At 37.1% G+C, this 22,441-nt stretch overlaps 1 long non-coding RNA gene across 1 annotated transcript; it reads right to left on the minus strand.

Moving 5' to 3' along the window:
* Positions 1 to 261: 261 nt before the first annotated feature.
* Positions 262 to 22,283, minus strand: LOC126299482 (uncharacterized). Its single transcript, XR_007552817.1, has 3 exons — positions 22,018 to 22,283; positions 19,417 to 19,620; positions 262 to 1,727 (listed from the first exon to the last, which is right to left on the minus strand). It is a non-coding gene; the product is annotated as an uncharacterized LOC126299482 (long non-coding RNA).
* Positions 22,284 to 22,441: the final 158 nt, after the last annotated feature.

A 22,441-nucleotide genomic window follows, 5' to 3' on the forward strand; every position in this document is an offset into this window, starting at 1 on the left:
AGGTGTGGACACTGTAGAAAAACAAGATCCGAACACTCAGCAATGGTTTTAGTATTGGATGCTTAACACCTAACATTATTTGCTTTCTACCCAGGTCTTTCAAATCTTATCCATTACCTTCATATGCTTTTTCTCTCTGCTATTAATGAATTAATCTTTTCTTCAATAGACTATAAGTTACTACAACTAGGGATGAGGGTGAGGACAGAGAAGAGGCAGTGTACAGAGAGACGAGAAAATTTTCCACTGATTAGATGAAGGTGACATTTTTCCCTACTTCAGCTGTATTTGTTACACCAATGTCAAACTATGGAGAACAGTACATTTTTCCCTACTTCAGCTGTATTTGTTACACCAATGTCAAACTATGGAGAACAGTACAATTTGTAAAACACAACAAATGGAAGTACATCATATGGATATTTTCTTAAGTATGGCACCTTGTTCTAACTTAACACACAACAACAACAACAACAACAATAATAATGATAATAATAATAATGACAGTATAGTTGTGTAACCAAGAAGAGGTCTACATGAAAAAAGCGTAAGTGGGAAAAGATGAAGACTTCATTTAATAAATTCATGGCTGTAGTCTAGTTATGACAATATCTCAGTTGGTTTATATCCCATGACCTTGTGTCTGTAAAGAAAAAATACCTTGCATAGAAATCTCATCAAATTTTTCACTCTTACCTTCACACCACATTCCTTTGCTGTCTAAGTTTTTTGTGTGTCTTATTTCACTTCAACTACATTATTCAATCGAAACAATGGTGAAGCAGATGTACTTTTGAAACAAGATGGAAATATTAGCCAGTTGACAAAACCCACAAACTGTTGCAATTCTAAGCTTTCAAAAATAAAAGATTATTACTGTGGAAGAAGTTCTAACTAAGACCCACCATATACAGGAAGGAAAGAAACTGAAAAGAAATGTTAACTTATAATTTTTGAGATTAGGGAGGCTAATTAGTCAGTCATAGAGCGCTGATCTATCAAGAAGAGAAAAATATGTATCTGCAAAATTCCTTAAATTCACTGACATTTCTTCTGTCCAGACTTCCATTCCTTCTTCATAATGGATCTTTCTTAGGTTGTACACATTACGATGCACCTCATTTTCCACATCTTTTTCCTCTTCTTTGCTAGGAAAAGGAAACTATGGTTCTGGAACCATGCTGTTTGTGACACACCTATGCCTCTTAATACTAGGTACGTCAGGCTCTCTTAACCTGTCTGACGAGTACAAACTTATGAAACACTTTGACTCTGCATATGAAGCATTCTGCTTCTCAAAATGATATGAACTTTTAATTGAAGGATGGGTTACAAACAATACAATTCCAAACTGTTCTCTGCATAAAAACAGATTGTATATTAAAGTTGACTGTTCAATTAACAAATCTTCATTGCTTTCACTTTCACAATTATTTGTAATATAGTAACATGAGTTTTATGGAAGTTACTACAATGTCCTTAAGTTCATGATAAGTTTTAAATCTCACTTCAGAGAATATAGTACATTTACAGACTGTCAGTCCATTATCCTGTTCTTTGCTCATATTGATATTAACTCTCCAACTGCCTCCACAACCAATGACCAAAAACTTCAGAACTACCACAGTTCACTATATGGCCAGCATTAATTCTGCATGCAAATTATTGTGAATCTTCTGCAAATTTTTGTCTTCCTTCTAGGTTTTAATTGGTCACCATGGTCACTCCTGGACATAAAAGTAAAAACATAAAATTAATATTGTTGCACAACATATAAATTACTTTCCTTGGCAGATTAAACTATTTTATGCATTTTTGTTAAAAGTCTTGGTCCTGAAATAAACATTTTTGGAGTTTCATGAAAACTAGAATACAATGACAATGCTTTAGGATTGGTACAAACAGAACAATGCAAGTAGAATGAAGCAAACTGTTCATTCAAATGCTAAAAATTACTACATTCCACAATTAGTAGCAGAGACAAATTGCTCACTATATTGTTGCAATCTAAGAAAAAAATAACCATGTTCAATGGAACAACAATTACTTCTACATCATTCCATTCACTCAAAAATACAGCAGATAATACAAAAGACAGTTACGAACAACAATATCAGCATTCATACTGACTGTGAAGTCAGCTGATAACTGCCTTTTAAGAGTAATTTGAACAGGAACTAGTGATATTGCATATAAGGAGGAAAATGGTGAATCAGCTGGAAACTTCCTCTGATGATGAAGTACACAGAACTATTAATTTATTGTGGGCAAAAGATTCAAAATGGAATTTTGATGGCGTATGCAATATTATGGCAGAATACCAAAGCAATGCAAGAAGGCCAAAAAGTGCCACTAACTATAAAGACACCAGGCCTTATTTAGAGCACAGAGGACAATTCACAGATAATGCACAGTGATTATTGAACACATTGTTGGGATTTACAGTGGAACTGAGCTTTCTATTGCCTGTGGCCAATGATAAGTTTCATTGTATCTGCACCTGGTACATTCCTTACCCTTAGACTTGCGAATCCAGTGGAGAAACTTCTTTCCTCACTCTGCAGTGGACTGTATGCTATTATGAAATTCCTGGCACATTATAACTGCGCCTCTAACATGGATTGTAGCATGTGTCCAGGTTTGTGTCCAATCCAGCACTCAGTTATATTGTTTAAAGATGTGTTTCAACTTCCCTAAATTTCCTTCAGTGCTACACAGTGGAAAGTCAATTCAATATGGACTATGTTATGAGATAATAGCACTTCACCCACAGAATGACGTCAACATAGATGGTACAGAGATATATCGCTGTCTGTAAACTAAGATCTACCATCGGCAACTTTGAAAGAATGGCGACACACAGTTACTGTTGACTGGTTGATATAGTGTGTTCTCTAAAATATATATACCAATAAGTGCAGAAAATTTGAAAGAGATTAAAATGCATCAGTGAATATACATATATAAAAACTGAATATATGTGGCTGTTCATAATAATGAGTGAACCAGCTACTCTGACACAAATTTCCTCCTTGCCTTTTCAGGAAAGAGCCTTAATATCACGTGGGATGTTAAAATTTGCTTCACACTCACCTCACCATTTCCTAAACTAAATGACATATCACCTGGCAATTATCATCTTACGTGTACAATGAGAGGCAAAAAGATTGCCCGGCCCAAATAATTTAGAGTCCGAGAAAAGAGCATTGCACATGTCCAAGTTCAGAAGTGCCAGTGTTCACAACTATAGTGGTCTGTGGAACTTCAGCTTGGTGTTTACATTGTCAGATAGAAGCAATAATAATGTCCCGATTCTTTGCAGTTTAACACATCATACCAGTTCTTTTGAAAATCATTATTCAAGCATGTTGAAATATAAGAACTCCACATGAGTAGAATTGCTACAATGATGAGTGTTCCACATCTGTTTCAGTTGCTGAGTGGATAGGCTGACAGTTTACGAACGTAAAGGACTAGTGTTCTAATCTAACTGGAGACAAATGTAATTTTTTTTCTGACCTGTGCAGGTAATATTTTAAACCTTAATTCGCTACAAATTGTGCAGTTTTAGACTTTTCTAGGTTCTTTCAAAATATTCAATTTTATAATAGTTCACTCTTTAAACAAACAGACAAATGATCATAGTAAAAATATTGAAAATTGATGTATTTATTTGTAATTACTTAGACTGTTACCTGGTACCTCTATACTTTTCAGCTAAGAGAAATGTATCAGATGGTTGGTATACATCATAGGTCTGCTTCGAAATGGCTGATGTGAATGTTTGCGAGTGAATAACTGCTTTCTTTGAAAACAGTTTTAGTGCATCATTATGGTGTTTATGCTTCCACAGCAAGAAGATGGTTTAGACTATTTAGAGAGAATGGTCAGGTAGCAAGACACCCAATACCTGGAAGACCTCGAGTCTCTAAATGGAGACAATGAAAAACCGGTGACTGTGGCTCAGAATGCTCCTTTGTCACTCATCCGAGAACTAAGGAGAGCTTCACATTTCCTGGACTCACCGAGGATGGCTCTCAGAAGATTAAAGGACCACGGAATCGGGTTCCGTCATGTCCTTATCAAGGAACTGTTGTCTGACTAACAATCTTTGTATAGACTAGCAACTGAGTTCCTGGGAAGATGTCAATAGGAGGAAAGTCACTTTCTCAGATGAATGCACAATCGAGTCCATGAGAAGAGGTCCTGCTCTTGTTTACCGCACAGATGGGCAATGATATGGTGTGCACTTTGTGGTCACACAGGCTAGAAGTGAACACAAAGATGTGAAATGTTGGGGCTGGACATCTTACATGGGTGCAGGAACCACCCCTGGAGCTCAACTTTGGTGCCCCGAAGGACATCTCACTTACCAACATGATAATCATGCTCCATCACACACAAGCATTAGAATACAGAGCTGGTTTCACTGGAGGGAGAATATTATTCATTGCCTTCTGAGGCCTCTAAAAATCACCTGATCTCAATCACAACTTAAGAAGACTCTTTGGGACAATTGGCCACATCCTCCTCCGGGAACAGTGAATGCCCTATGAGATTTGGTTCATTCTTCATGGGAGATAAATGCCATGGATGACTACTTTTTCCATAGACTTGTCAATTCTATGCTTCAAAGGATCCAAGCTGTTCGTGATGCCAATGGAACGTGGACAAAATACTGAAGTTATACTTAGCTTACTCTTCATTTTATTTTATTTTCTGTAAAAGGTCTGAATAGTTATTAGGCCAACAATATTAATTTCAAAATACAAATCTATTGACAGCTATATTATTTGTATTTTTATGGGAGATTAGACGAATATCACCCTTCAAGGAAGATAATTTTTATTGTTATGGGAGGTCAGCCCAAGGAAGATTGTCTTTAGACATCAAATTCACAAACCATAATTAGTTATTTACTGAAGAGAACATTAAAAGAGATAAAACATAAAATTTAATAACAAAAAGTAAATAAAGCATGAAACACTTGCAATGCGATAAAAAAAAGGGTGCAGTGAATTTGCTCTCGCACATACTACAGCTACCAGAACAGTAAGTGGACACACTACCAAGGAACTACCTATCTCTCCTTTTTAGCATAATGATAGAAGAGGCCTACTGTAGTTGACTAACGAATATTTTACTGGAAACAATAGATGCTGGAAGGCATGTCCACTAGGTCATGTAAACTCTGCTTAAGGACTTCAAGAAATATTCTAATCAGCTGATATGTTTCTCTTTGCTGAAAACTAAAGGCACACCAGATGGCAATCGAAGTAATTGCAAATAAATACATCCATTTTCAATGTTTCTACTACGACCACTTGTCTGTTTAAAGACTAGACTACTATAAAACTGAATCTTTTGAAAGAATATGGAAGCTAGAAAAGCCTACAACTGCACTGTTTGTACAGAATTGAGGCTTAAAATATTGCCTGCACAGGCATAAATAAATAAATAAAATGATAGTTGACTCCAGTTAGATTGGAACGCTCATCCTTTATGCTCATAACCCGTCAGCCTATCCACTCAACCACTGAAACAGATGTGAAACACTTGTCATAGTAATTCTAGTGTTGTGGAGTTCTTACATTTCAACTGTTTCTACATGCTTGAATAATGATTTTCAAAGGAAATGATACAATGAGCTAAACTGCAATGGATCTTGACATGTGCTGCATCCTAACTATTGTACTACTACTATTTGACAATGTAAACACCAAAGCTCCACAGACCACTAGAGTTGTAAACACTGGCACTTCTGAACTTGAACATGTGCAATGCTCTATTCTTGGACTCTAAATTATTTGGGCCGGGCAATTTTTTTTGGCCTTTCATTGTACAGGTAAGAAGGTCTTTGACAGGGGATATGCCATTTAGTTTAGGTATTGATGAGGTAAGTGTGAAGCAAATTTTAACATACCAAGTGATATTAAGGCTCTTTCCTGAAATAACAAGGAGGAAATTTTTGTGTCAGTAGTTGGTCCACTTATTTATTATGAACAGCCACACACATATTCAATTTTTCTTCATTGATGCATTTTAATCTCTGTTTCACATTGTTTGCCCTCATTGGTGTACGCAGTTTAGAGTAGTATATCGTATTCATCTCTAATTGTTATATATAGGATTGTTGAAGGTCTCAAAAACAATAAATCAATCATTCAACAGTAACTATCTGTCCGCCATTCTTTCAAAGTTGCAGATGGTAGATCTTACTTTACAGATAATGATGTGTTCAGATTTACAAAGGGTGCTGATACTGGGAAGGTTGATTCTTCTATTCACTGCTTATCACCTCATATATGAAAATATGTTTTGACTCATTCCACATCCATGACTATCATTCCACTTGGGATATGTGGAAGGTATACATTAGCACATTCGTTTTTCGTAGTAAATATTTATTGTGTACCATTGTTCCTCTGACATGTTTTACATCCTGGACGATCTACTCACTATAGAGGAATAGGAACGGAAAGGATATATGATCTGATCTGAGGGTGGACAAGGAACTGATGGCATTTCCACCTCAAGGATCCAATAATCTTTCAGATTGTTTTTCTTATTTTGATACAGTCAAAATATGAACAGTCATGTAGGAAGCATTGTTTTGAAGTTATATTTTTGACTGTGACACTACTTACAGCCTTGGCCATGGTTGGCTTAAACGAACAAAGTTTATCACATTGTTCCGTCATCTCACCTTGCTCGTGGTAAGTAGGTTAATGCTTACTACCCTATTTCAAACACTTTGAGTGTTGTGTTGAATAGCTGCGGATGACCATTTTGGTCATTGCTTTGGGTGTCAGTTTCTGTTATCTTGGATAATATGGTGTGTAGATGTTAAGCAGATTCATATGTAACCTGGCATTTCCTTTTCAAAGTCCTGTGTGGCAGTGCTGTTATGGTGACCTCAGAGGGACATTGCTAGTGCATAAAATTTGAATAGTGCTTCTTATCAATCAGAATTAACAGCTACCATACTGTTCCCAGGAATTTTGGTGTGTTGCAACTGTGTGTTCCCATCTATCTTATTACCTTATTACTATACACCAACCTAATAGGAAGACATAGGGGTCTCAACAATACAGTGTGTTAATAGCTGAGTAGTGTGTTATTTGTTTGGTGGTGTAAGAACCTCTTCCTGAGTTGTTTCAGTTAATGCAAAGAGTAACTATGCCACACCACTTTGAGCACAGTGCAAGCATGTTTCGTCACAGGGTTATTTGGAAACTGTGATAGCGTTACGGAGATGTTTAACAAACTCAAGTGGCAAACTCTGCAAGACAGGCGCTCTGCATCGCGGTGTAGCTTGCTCGCCAGGTTTCGAGAGGGTGCGTTTGTGGATGAGGTATCTAATATATTGCTTCCCCCTACTTATACCTCCCGAGGAGATCACGAATGTAAAATTAGAGAGATTAGAGCACGCACGAAGGCTTTCAGATAGTTGTTCTTCCCGCGAACCATACGCGACTGGAACAGGAAAGGGAGGTAATGACAGTGGCACGTAAAGTGCCCTCCGCCACACACCGTTGGGTGGCTTGCGGAGTATAAATGTAGATGTAGAACTGCAGAGCAGGTAAGGGCAGGTGGATTTAACAGGCAGAGGAAGTGAGAATGGACAGTCTACTACACAGAACCAGAATGTAGGTCTCTGTTATCAATCAATTTTGCAACTCCGTTATTACTTAACTTACAGCCACATACAGCTTTTTTTAACTTATGCTACCAGCTTGTTTTTGACACATTCCTCCCATCCATCCTAAACCAATGCACTGATTATTCACGAGTACACAACCCAAGATGTTTCAAGGTAGTGCAGTTCTAAATTAATGCACTAAATAACAATGGATAAGGAGGTTTAATGCTGAAACATGATCTTTCTTGAAAGTGAGAGGACAGTGTGCAGCAGCTTGACATTACGCCATAGTGGCTCCTTTTCATTATTTTTAAACGTTCATCAGCCTATTCATTTCCTTTAATGAATACATGCACTGTAAATGGATAGAGGTGGTGTTCTCCATGTCCTGGGCTATTTTCTCTCTAACATGAAAGCCCTGTCTACACTGTAGGTCCTACCACTGGGGCACTTCAGGACCAACTTTCACAAGTGTCCCCAACTTCAGATCTTTCAGCTGTGGAAACAACATGAATTTCACATAAAACATTAAATTCGGGAACCTCATTGGCACTTTATTAGTACAGTGTCTTCCATATGGAACTGTGGGAATTTACAGAGTCAGTGATAGTCATTACCTGTTTGAAGCCATTGTGCAAATGTCTCATGAATCTGTACTAAGAACGTTACACATCAGTTGTCAAACTTGATATTTTTACCACAACATATTTCAGAACTGTGTTATCCCACTATACAGTGCCATAAAACAAGGAAACATCAATACATTGCAATACTATATGCGCTAACAACCTCACAAAAATATTTATATCATCCTGTAGTATAACATATGTTAAAACTTATACGCCATTAGGCACAGTCAAAAATAAAACCCCAGCAAGTAACATGCATTGTAGATTAAAACTAAAAGTGCGACAGCAATGAAAGGGGCTGCCTGCTTACACATGCGCAGTTTGGGTTTTGGCTGCTACGCGTGGCTGGTGCGGACACCGTTGCAGCACTGCACCAGCGACCAGTGTGGTGACAAAAGCTGTGCGACTGAAGTGTTCTACCTATTTTTGTCACATGATGTCTTCACAAAGAAAACTACAATGAGACACTCACAGAAAGTAATACCCAGTGAGTTAGTCTCTTGGTATCAGTGTCTTTAGATTTAAAGCATCGTAAGAACAAAGGCACTTTGTTCCAGGGACGTCAGTTGGAAAACTGCCATTTTGTCGAAAATTCCTTTCCTTGTTTGAAAAGTTTTTCTGTTCAAGTAACTGGAAATAAATAGGAGAACGTTTTTGGACGCAGACAGTGATTTCTTCCACAATTCTGTGGAAGTATTCTATAGATATTCAGAAGAAATATACTAGAGATGGAAAAAGATTCTCCTGTTGCTAAAAATCTGAAAAAAAGATAATGAAGCTAATATGCTTTTATCTTTAATAAGTCTATATTTCATGGTATTTAAGTGATATTTTCAAGAACATATGGAGAAATATTAGGGACTCATGTAGTAGAAATATAAGAGAAAGAATGCAGAAGAGGATCAAATGTCTCATTGCAGCCAAAGAAACGGGTTTTGTATGATCACTAGGTTTTCCTCGGCAAAGTTCAACACAGAAGACAGTAAGTAAATTTATTGATTTTAAGCATACTACTATCCTCTGCCAGTGGTTTGTTTTTTCAGCATCAGGAAAAATAAATTTGGACTGCTTACGTGCTTGCAGGAAATAGTAACAGCATTTCAGTCAGTGTTTTACACCACATTACTAGACATCTTAATTATGAGTTTTCAGTTAAATTTCACTGCTGTAGCTCTAATAATGGAATGTTTTAGCATTTTGTGAACGGCATTAAAAAATCCTGTTTCTTTTTATTACAACTTTTCCTTTCTCAAAAACTGCTACTCCTACAGCTATAAAATTTTTACTACTGTTTTATTACAACTTAAATATCATACAAATACTAACTACTCATTTCACCACCTCTCAAACAAAACTTTTCCCGTTAAATTCAGTGGCAGAATCAATCAGCTTTGTCTTGTGATAAATTCCGATTGCCAACAGTTAAGACTCATTTTGATTGCTGATCCATTATAAAAAGACAAGGACAAAAAAGATGTGTTGTCAGCATTCGTCTAAGTGTTGCTAACCGGTAGCTGTCATGGAACAAAACTGACCAATTTTGCCACTGAATTCACCAAGGAAAAATAACATTATTTTATCAATTTTGGTTGGAGGACACCATAGCTGTTTTCATAAACTAACTGTAGGAAATACTGCAATCAGCCATAAGTTTTATTTAAATGATTTTATTATATCATTACCAGTTTCAGATCCGAGCCCACTGTCAGATGGTAGCACCGATTACTTTTACATTAGTGACATCCTGAAAAGCCTCCCTTTACATGTTATAGGAGGGCTTTTCAGGATGGCAAATGTAAAAGGAAGTCAACCCTACCATCTGATGATGTGCTCAGGCCCAAAACTAGTAATGGTATAATAAAATCATTTGAAGAAACTTGTGCCCAGTCACTGTATTTCCTACAGTGTAATTCAAAAATAATCTTGTTTGAGAGGTAACCCAATCAGTAGGAATTTTTTCCCCCATTTGCATTATTATTCTTTTGATTGCTAAGGTGTAATGAAACGCCATTTAAAATTTAATATCAGTATAACTGGCAGTTTTAGAGAAGGAAAACATTTTAGCCTGGAAACGGGATTTGTTTTGCTCTGCTTACAAAATGGAAAAACAATCTCCGAAAGTATTAGAACTACAGCAGTGAAATTTTAACTATAAACTTGTGATTCAGATCTACAATTACATAATTTAAAACATTGACTCAATTAGTGTTACTTAGGTAACATGTTGCTTCAACGAAATTTAGGTAGGTCTCTAAACTTTCTCCACACACTGTATTGATACATTTGACAAACTAAAATACAAACTAAAATACACACATCACAAAAATTTTTGCTTCACCTCACTTCTGAGAGTTCTGGAACCTGTACAGAAAATTGGAACAGAGATCAACATAACCATCATTTCCAGCCTTTTTATTGCTCATGAAAACCACACATTGCATGTTTTACCACCACATAGTGAGACCTTCACAGGTGGTGGTCCAGACTTCTGTACACACCGGAACCCCTAATACCCAGTAGCACATTCTCTTGCATTGATGCATGCCTGCATTCATCGTTGCATACTATCGACAAGTGCATCAAGGCACTGTTGGTCAGATTGTCCCACTCCTCAACGCCGATTTGCCGTAGATCCCTCAGGGTGGTTGGTGTGTCACGTCGGCCATAAACAGCCCTTTTGAATCTATCCCAGGCATGTTTGATAGGGTTCACGTCTGGAGAACATGCTGGCCACTCTAGTCAAGCAATGTCATTATTCTGAAGGAAGTCATTCACAAGATGTGCACAATGGAGATGCGAAATGTCGTCCATGAAGACGAATGCCTCGCCAATATGCTGCCAATGAGGTTGCACTATTGGTCGAAGGACGGCATTCATGTATTGTACAGCCATTATGGCGACTTCCATGAACACCAGCAGCATATGTCGGCCCCACATACCAGCAGGAAAGCTCCACCTTGCTGCACTCACTGGGCAGTGTGCCTAAGGCGTTCAGCCTGATCGGGTTGCCTCCAAACAAGTCTCCTACAATTGTCTGGTTGAAGGCATATGCGACAGGCACTCTTCAGGTGTACCCGCACTGCATGGTGTGTTAGTTGCAAAGACGGACCTTGGCATGCACATCTGGAGTGAAGTTGTGCATCATACAGGCTATTGCACACAGTTTGAGTCTTAACACAACGTCCTGTGGCTGCATGAAAAGCATTGTTCAACATGGTGGTGTTGCTGTCAGGGTTCCTTTAAGCCATAATCCGTAAGTAGTGGTCATCCACTGCAGTAGTAGCTCTTGGGCGGCCTGAGTAAGGTACGTCATCAACAGTTCTTGTCTCTCTGTATCTCCTCCATGTCCGAACAACATCGCTTTGGTTCACTCCGAGATGCCTGGACACTTCCCTTGTTGAGAGCCCTTCCTTGCACAAAGTAACAATGTAGATGTGATTGAACTGCGGTATTGACCGTCTAGGCATGGTTGAACTGAGACATGAGCCGTGTACCTCCTTCCTAGAGTAATGACTAAAACTGATCGGATGTCGGACCCCCTCCACATAATATGCGCTGCTCATACATGGCTGTTTACACCTTTGGACAGGTTTAGTGACATCTCTGAACAATCAAAGGGTCTGTGTCTGTGATACAATATCCACAGTCAACGCCCATCTTCAGGAGTCATGGGAACCGGGGTTATACAAAAAAAAAATTTCATTTGTGTGTTTTGTTGCAGATGTGTCTCCAATATTTGACTTTCAGTTGGAAGAAAAGACTTGACAGTATTGTTTCAAACATTGTGACTGATTCAAGAGACAATATGGAAGTTGTAGCCATATCACTTAACTTGAGAGAGCCTGAAGTGATAGAGACAAGCACCATTAACTGCTTCAGATGGACATACAACTTCCGTGCAGATAAACAAAGGTCTCTATCCCAGTGGCACAAGTTTATGTAAGAGGAAAAAAAAAGTGTGTTGAGAACAAAATGTATCTCATGCTTTCTTTTTTAGAGGAAGCATCCCCAGAATTGAAAATAAAATACCTAGAGGCACCTACTGAAAAATATATTAATTTATTTCTGCTGAGCATGGATATGGCTATGTGAACACAAAATTCCACTATTTTTGTTGTGTCAAACAGGCATATGGAATTTAGGACTTAAGTAATGGACATAGAACTCAAAAGTGAGAAGTATAAAAGTGTCAGAACAGACTGATATTTGATGATGGTGATCTTCAGAGCATGATGTATTTACTTTAAAAATAAAATTAAAGTGTTGTTTAATGTTTTACTACATTTTCAAAGTAGCTTAAAAGCAGCTTGCCATTTTAATGAATACAATTTATTTTAATATCTCTCTCTCTCTCTCTCTCTCTCTCTCTCTCTCTCTCCGTTGCTGTAAACCTGTTGATGGTGGGGAGTACATAAGGGCTTTTATCACAGTCACTCAGTATTATGCAGAAGTTATTACCTAAGTGATATGTGAGAGTGTTAATAAACAGCTATTTTCTGAACATTTCACTGATTTCACTTTAAAGGAGACATGTGACAGCACGTAGCAGGAAGGGGTTTAATTGCCATCCGTAAACATTTGTTCTGAATAATATATGTTCTATGATGTGTTAAAATTTTACAAGTTGTTAAACAATTAGAACTGTGACAAAGAAAAAAATTATTTTACTAACTTTAACCCAAAATTTGAGTTTTACAGCAGAAAATAAGCATCACTGCTAGTTTTTCAGCTGAACTGATGGGTTTTGTGAACAGAGTGCATTTTTTTCTGGAAGGCACAAAACATGCAGAAACTACTATAAAATAAAGTCTGAATTTGGTGTCATTTACAAAATGTTTTAACAACCTTCACTATCATGTGCCACAAAAATATTATTACTCTTCATTTTCATTTTCATTTTCTTTATCATCAAGTTGAGGAGCCATGATAATATTATCTCATTTTCTTCTTGTAGTAAAATATCTAAGTAGTCCTAAGGCAGATTAAATTTGACCATGGTTCTATCTATCCCATTGCTGCTGATGTCGCAGCTGTACCTGGGCCATTGGGAAAGAGTGGTAACTGAGCTAGCGCAACCCATTTCGCTGTAGGAGGAGGGAGGGGGGGGGGGTTACTGTCACAAGCTGCTGTCGCACCAGGACATCATTACAGCGCCGACAGAAATGCCCCTTGGGCACTTCTATCTTCTGATTTAGCATACAGACACATTCCTTTCTTCAAGCACAAAAAGTCTACACTTCCTCTAAATTTGACGGCAGCCCCCATTTACCCTGAAAGTGCAATATCCTCATGTTGTATGCAATTTTACTCAGCTGCCTTTAATTTAAAACTGAATCTTCAGAGTATGATACACCAACACGAGATGTTCTAGGAACAGTTATATGTTTGACAATGCATGTTTTCTGCTGGTTTTTTTCTTTTGATTGTGTCTAATGGCTAGCTGTAAGACATGTTATACTGCAAGGTGATATGAATTTTTTTTTCCTTTATACATTTGTCAATATGTGTAGTGGTGCAATGTATTAGTTTGTTTCCTGATTTTATAGTTCTGGATAATGGGATAAGGTAGTCCTGAAACATGTTACAGTAAAAATATAATGTATGACAATTGTTGCATAATGTTCTCAGTACTGATAATGGTTAAAATTTACAGAAACTGACTTTTCATGTGAAATGGAAAAGACAACACTTTTGGCCCTTACCAGGGGTACCCCTGGTCTTGAAACAGTAAACTGCAAGTTCTATAGTTTCCATGTCTGAGGATATGCAAAAGACAGAAAAAGCTGTCTATAAATAGAGACACTGGATAAGGCTTCTAATTGTGTGTGTTATGTAGTCTTCAGAAGTTTTGGATGGGCAATCTGATACCATCTGTTGTTCAGTCCTAAGCCAAACACAGCTTACCTGATAACCTTCTTAGTAATGAAATAATCACTGAGCCATTCGTATCTACTATAATGGAATTTTTACAATTTTCCAAGCTTCTTCCACATATATATTCTCCGCATGTTACCTAAAATTATGTAATCTTCAGTGTATGCCTGTGGCTCCCTCTCTATCATACAGATCCCAATATCAATTATTAAATTTGCATCTATATCCCTCATTCATTTATTTTGATAATGCCTAACTTTGCAAATAATCATCTTATTCACTATAATTACTTGCACTACATTCACATCAGTATCATCAAACAGCAATGACCTAACTGCAATTGTAACAAGAAGACTGGAGGTAATTTTGTCTAATGAAAGCATCCTAATATATTTTTGGTGTAACTAAGCCACATACAACAGCTAAGTCTTAATATGAATCGCTGGACTGCACTGAATGAGGGTTCTTTTAATTGTGGGTCAGACATCATATTATTCAAATGTGAGAGTCCTAAGGGCTTCTTGTACTAGGAAATGAATGACTGGATGAATGGTACAATACAGAAGATGGAAGAAAGGAGGGAATACATGGATAAAATGCCTTATTTATAACTAGACCTTAGGCACAGAGCACCTCAGATTCATGTAGAATAGTTAAGTAAATTTCATACGACATTTCTATCCTAGCATTTACTATACACCATTTAGCGAAACCACGGAGAATATAAATCCATATAGCCAGGCAGGGATTTGAATCCTAATACTCCCATATATGAGTCCAGTACATAAAACACTGTACCACATCAAAGAAAGTTTCTGATAATCTCAGTTAATGCAGACCTTAGGTTGCACATATAAACAGAGAACTTTAACAATCCAAAACAGATATGACTTTATCTGACACTGCTGTTTACTGCATTTACAAAACATGCTAAGAGTCACATCTAAAAGCCCACTGCATTACTTAGGCGTTACTCGCCTGAAACAATGGGATGGAAGTTTTCAATCTTTAGCACTTAGCTTGGCAAATACACAGAAGGGAAATCTGCCGTGGACCAGTTACGAGGGTAATGTCTCCACACTTATCTGAAAAGGAAACTGCATCAGTGCAAAAACATTTCAGGAATGTCCTCTGGTGGAAAGCATCATCATCATCATCATGCAAAAATTGGGTCAATTGTAAATAAAAATATTCATCCTAATTGTAACAGAATACTTCAGCAAGAGCAGCCATCGCCTGGAGTGGGAACAGTGACCGTTAATAATAAAAATGTTTAGCAGCCACAAGTCACATACAACTCTCCTTTACTGGACACATTTCACTTGTCAAATGTGTCCATCTCCAGCAATTTAGCACCCACTGGCCACAAGTAAAATACACCGCCTGACAAAAAAAAAAAGCAGCAGCAGCATTCAGAAGAGGAGGAGAAAACAAAATGAAACTTCACAGTTTGAAAAGGTATGTGATAATATTTCAATGTTAACAAAAACTATTCAATTTTATACATAACTTGTCAGTAAGAGCCCAGTCATCAATATGTTGATCTACCTACTGCATGCTGGCCCGCAACTGTTTTAACTGGCCTTTGACATCCTGGTCACTGGCACTGGGATCGAAATGACGCCCGAGCTCGTCCCACATATGTTCTATCAGAGACAGATCTGAAGATCTTGCCATCCATGGAAGCACTTCAACATCATGCAAACAGTTCACAGATCAATATGCTGTATTTCGACAAGAATTTTTCTGCTGAAAAATGGCACCAAAATACGTTCCTCTGAGAGGTAATACACAGAGACACAAGAGGTCTGATATACCACTGTGCTCTCAGTTTCCTCAATCACTACCAGACATGACCTGAAGTAATACCTGATGCTTCATACCGTGGCACTAGAAGTAACACCATTGTCCCTCTCCAAAACATTGGAGAACTGGGAACTCTCTCCAGATTGCCATCATAGTCACTGATTATGGTAATCTGGGATAGCGCAGAACTGCAATTCATCAGCAATCTACATTTCCTGGCCATAACACAACTCAAAATGCAGCTATTTGTGCAGTGTTAATGGCAACCTATGCATGGGACATTAATTCCCTAGCCTAGCTGCTACCAGTATCTGACCGATGCTGTGAGATGACATTGTTGCACGGAATCTGTTACTTGTTCTTCGATAGCAGGCACAGATGTGGAGGTGTTACAATTTGCTTGGTGCACAATACAGTGATTCTCCCTTATAGTGGTCAGACACAGTTATCGGAAGCTTGAGGTCTGCTCCAGAGTTCACACGCAGTCCAATATTCGGCCATTGTCAAATTTGTGCGCCCAACAGATCTGAATACTGCACAATTTGACCAGTCAGCCAAATGGAGAAAACAATGAGTTTTCTTTCAAACTCTGTAAGATGCTGATAACATTGTCTCACACAAGTGTGCAACATCTCTGTGCAGTTCAAGGTGATCACTCGACATCTGATGCTGTTCGGACGACATATACCCTATGAGGACTGGTAACAATGGTGAACACAAAAAAACACTAACACACTCTGGTAACTGTTCTACCACAGATAATTGCAAATTTAATTATTTTCATATCTGTGGATGATGTGTTCGTGTATGAAATTACATCGACATCCAATGGTCTTTTGGGGGATTCACTTTTTTGTCACATAGAGTGACTGATAAACTTTTGAAGATGCTCAGGTCTGATGAGTGAAACATGTCAAAGGAAAATTGTATGCAACTTGAGGCTACTAAACAATTTTATTTACAACACTTCAGGCTTTGTTATAATTTGTTTAATTAATAAACTATTCATGGTTAATACACATCTGGCCAATCCGGAGCTTGCAATAAATGAAACATAGTGGAATGTCATTGGAAGAGGGGGAGTGGGGCAACTACTGATGCCAATTCCGGCTGGAGCAACAGAACTTACAAACACGATGAAGCAACATCTAACACCACCTCATGAAAGTCAAACAATGTTTTACACATGAAATACTTTTGTATTCCAACATTTCTGTGTCATAATAATAAGCTTAATTAAGTAATTACCAAGGCAGAAAAACCACGAAAATTATAATCCATTGAACAACATTCTACCAATACCACAAATTACATTGTTTCAATCTTAACAATACATGGAAGAATCATGGTGTCATTGGTAAACTGCCATAATACCATTTTAGTTTTGTATCACCATGAATATCAGATATATTTACTTAAATGAGTACTTGTGACACTCTCTGACCTATAAAAGTGCGAACTTGTCATCTGATTGTAACTAATGAATTAGCACAATGAGAAACTTTTATTGTTTCAGCATAATTTTGGCTACAGTATATTAATCCAAATTCACGATATGAAATTGCAAGTTCATATTTGAGGAGTGACCTGGAAAATTTTTCACTGCCTCTAAATATGTACTCAAAGATACTGGTGATGCACTTTTTCCTTCTCATTTACTATTTTTACCTTTCCAGCATGTCATTGAGTGGCTCTCAAGCTGGAAATTATGAAAACATATACACATTTCTTTGTAACCCATTACCTTTAAATCAAAATGACATATTACAAGAGTAACTGCAAACTACATTTTAGAAACATGAAGGGTATCACTCACACACTGATTAAGGTCTGGGTTCTACAGAGGAAAGGTGTAGAGAGGATTAGTCACAGAAATGTGTTTATGGAAGCTTACGCCTGTAATGTATTATAACGAGGTACCCTGAAAATAGAATTTAATAACCCTGCATTAGTAACCACTGATAATGATGGTATTCTTCATTGTTAACCAGCATTTCATTTACAACTTAATTTTAATACTGGTATCGGCATATTTTGATTCGGTGGCGACCCATTTCACACATGCCACACGGAAAATATTTAATACATCATACAATACCAGATTAAGAGACTTCTTTATTAAAAATTTTTAGTTCCACTTGCCAACAAGATGACCCAATATGAAATGTCAGCTTCAACAAGGGTGGAGTAAGTAATTGTTTGCTGTACTGAAGGGACTGACACTGACACAGGCTTTTACTCAGTGCAGTCCTAGAAAGTTATATTTGAGTGTTTTAAGTGCACTCTGCATTGTATTATCACATTATTATTATACGTTTCACAATTTTTAGTGCACATGAAGTGCTGAAGTTAAAAACTGCATATAAAACTTGATGGTTTCTTTGCACTTTTGTCAATTGTGCAGTGTTACCACCGTGCAATATTTTCTTTCTTTGAATTTACAAATAGCAGCATATCTTTGACATGCAACAGTAGGATTATAAAGGAATATAATTAACAGTAGTGAACTTTACTATTTGGGCAACGTGTAACTTTTGTAGTTAATATGTAGCTGAACAACACTGCCAATAATGGGAGCACACTTACATTCTACTGTAAAAGATAAAAATGAGCATTACAATTCACAAATAACACAAATGACTCCTACATAATTAAGGAAGCTTCTTGATTCCATAACTTGTACACTCATGACTCAAACGCACACACAAATTCAATCATAATTTGAAATCAATGAAAACCAGCTGCTATTTCAACCACCTAACCAGGTCCTTTCCTGTGGCCTACACTACATAACCCAAACTATAGAATAGATTTTAAAAAATGTACTGTTGAGGGGTAAGAAATAGATTCCTGTATGAGAATTTCAATTTACTTCATTTTTCACTAGAAACAGCTGAAAGTTTTCTTTGTGCAAACAAAACTGAAAAAGTTTCACTACAGTTTTGAACATTTTCAGAGTCCAGCAATAATGGTATCTCTGAACAAAAAAAAAAAGGAACGCTGAAGGCTCATCTTGCCTTCTGCCATTCGCAGCATCAGAACAAGTCCATATTGGCAGGTATTTCAAGGCCAATCAGTCTGTAATCCAAACTGTTGCCCCTGCAATTACTGGAAAGGCTGCTGCCCTCTTCAGGAACCACTTGTTTATCTCGCCTCTTCACAGATACCCCTCAATTGTGGTCACACCTACAGTACAACTATCTGCATTATTGTATCATTGAGGCACTCAAGCCACCCCAGTTTTGGCAAGGTCAATGGTTCATCGGGGACGGTAACCATTATATTGTTTGACATTGTGTGAAACCAAAATAAGTTCACATTCATTATTAAATTCAGTGAAAACATAAAAAAATGACCAACAAGATGCAACATTTAAAAAATATTTTTAGTGTGCTCAAATATGATACCCATTTTTATAGTAGGAAACAGTTACACACTTGCTCACTGAAACAACACTATACTTACATAAATATTCCAACTTCCATTTTGGAGTAAAGATCTATTAGAACATTTCATCCAAAATTGCACACATTTTTTACTTTCACTGTCATTTTGGCTGTTTATTAAGTTACATCTAGTGCTCTTCTGGAGGAGTAAATGGATGTTTTAGACTGCATTTCATGCCCAGTCTTGTGTGTTGCCAGCAACATACCAACACAAGTGTCAGCCCTGAAACAAATAGAGCAAGCATGGTCAATATGACTAATACCTCATAACACAGAAAAAATTGTGTTATATAAATTAGACTTTGCTGTGTATTTTTCGTCACATAAGAGCCATGGTATGACTCCATCATTAGTCAGTTCTATTAACAAAGACGTATTTAGTCCTCAGATTTGGTTTCATGATTGAACATGTATCACATAATAGGTGCCTGTGTCATATGTATCAAGTTGCTTTAACATCTTCCATTACTATCAATTCAGGAGTACGGCACTCCCAACCTCGAATTGCATGTTTACATGACCAATTATCATACAATGGAGGCAAACCTGTGATCTCCTCCTGACATTTCCCTGACACCTCATGCAGGCTGCATTACTTTTACAAGCCAAGAGAGTAAGGTCCAAATTATAGCATTTCTTTCAGTCAAATGAAGCCTCACATAAGGTAATATGATAATGCAATACTGAACAGTAACAAGCAGCAATATTATTCAACATGCTGTTGACCATTTACATTACACCATGAATTCCTATGATTTTGGTTGTTAACATTCCAAGTGTTGGTCTGCTTCTATTAAAGTGCTGAGTGCAGCTAAATACTTACTGTGTAATCACTAAAGTTGTTATTATTCATGAAGTTCATCTATTGACGAACAACTGAAGTTTCAACATGAAGAATGTCATTTTTCAGGTACTTAATGGATTCCACTGAAAGAGACAAAGTCAGTGGGTTCTTGCTTATACGGAAAGCAAGGCCTTTCAAATTATCATTCAAGTTCTCTTCCTATGATCAAGCTCTTTATTAATGAGAATTCAGTTACAATGTTATTGCACTCATGATTATTATGTTTATTTTAATTATGGCAGTCACAGTCTGATGTTTTGTTATTCTAATTTTTTCTCAGGAGGTTTTGAATATGTTACGATGTACGCTTGACAGCAACGTTCAGCTCTACTTCTTTCAATATTTATAAAAATAAGTGTAATCTTTTCCTGTTCAGACTATTTGTTCAAGCTGGCAAAGTCAATGATTATGAACAATATAAAGATTACTGAAAAGACTGAACTATTGGCATATCCCGAAGTCTAAATACATAATTTTCACTCCATACTGAACATTTTTGTTAGTAATTATCTAAAATTACAAATAAATTCAGAAACATTAAATTTGGTAACAAACTACTCACTATTATCTCAGTGTATATTATGTATAGTAATACTTGAGTCACACAGTAACTACAAAACATTCAACAGTGTCTCATAACTTAACTCTCACCAAGGATGCTGACAAGTAAATCTAATATCTAGCATAGTTGAACCAGATGAATAGCACTACATTTTGTCTTGGTCTAGTCAATTTAGAAAGCCACATTTGTACATTTAGAGGAATCTATCCCTTAAAATACTTCTTCCACAGCTCTTACTAGGGATGCCTACATCACACATGAAAAGCATCCACATGAGAAAAAGCCATAGTTTACGAACTTCATAGTAGATCAACCTAAATAATACAGTTTGCTCCTAATTTATACAGAATATCTCTTTTTTGTAAATAGAAATCAACCCGCTTAATTTTTCTGACATCAACTTTAACAATAACAATAGTTCGTCATGACAAATTATTTCAGGTTTTAACTGAATGTTTAGAACATTCTTCCTGCACCAAGATGATCTTTTAATACAGGTCTGGACAATACTGACTATTCATATACGTTGCAGTCCACTTTAAAAAAAAATCTAAAATGAGGCTATGATCTACGTTAATAAAGTCATCTAATGTTCACCTTTAAACAGAAGGAAATTACAGAAAATTCGCGAACAGACACCTGAATCTGTTTGTCCTCTCTCATCGACATTAAGAGGTACCAATTTAGGTACAGCTGAGGCGTTCACATTGGTAGGAGGCAAGGTACATGAAATGGGAGAGGAAATAAGATTTGTGTTCAACTCATTATTGGCAACAACGTTAGGGATGGTACTGTCCATGTCCTTCCTCAAGCAGCAATACCAGAATTTGAAACAACTAGATAAACTCCAACTATAATTCCCGCGAATAAATTATCTGCCTTTTCAACGACCGAATCCTCGTCCATTACTTATAATTTGGTGAAGTAAACATTATTAAATTAATAATACGTCAATCTCCGTGTGTCACCTGCCAACAAATATCTAACAATGTGTAAATACCAAGCTCGTGAGTGCAGTTAATTCAACACATCCTATAGCGCACTAAAATCTTAAACCACAGAAAGCATGTATCTCTCACAAATTAATGACGAGTCTGCAAACTGTTTTTTAACGCGACAAGGAAAGTACCGTGGCGAAATATTGTATGTAGTGATGAATGTTACTGTACAGTATTAGATACATTTATAGAAAAGCAAGCATATTTTTTTTGTACCTCTTTGTCCACGGCGTTGGTAGTTTCTTTTTGCTGATGAACGTCATCGAAAACATGTAACAGCGGATAACCGAACCATATACGTTTGTATACAATGTCTGCCTCACTGTTAGGGACTGTCAGCTCTTTGGCTGTTTCCCATTTTCGCTTCTCCCGGCAGTGTTCGATAACTGCTGGTGACGTCAAAATGAATGACGTCACAGCTTCACAAAGTCTTGTGAACTGCTGGTCACCCAAACACAACATGGATACTCCTCACTTCACAAGAAGTCTCGTAAACGTGACGTCATTTCGAAGTCACGCACAATATCGACGACCATATGATCGGCTACCGACTTTGTGAGAAAGAAGAATATGTATTATTACTGCTTCTCCATTCACTCGTAGGAATTTAAGCTGTCCTCTTAGGTTCCTGCCTAACCAG

The sequence above is a fragment of the Schistocerca gregaria genome, chromosome X (assembly GCF_023897955.1).
Source record: "Schistocerca gregaria isolate iqSchGreg1 chromosome X, iqSchGreg1.2, whole genome shotgun sequence".
NCBI lineage: Eukaryota > Metazoa > Arthropoda > Insecta > Orthoptera > Acrididae > Schistocerca > Schistocerca gregaria.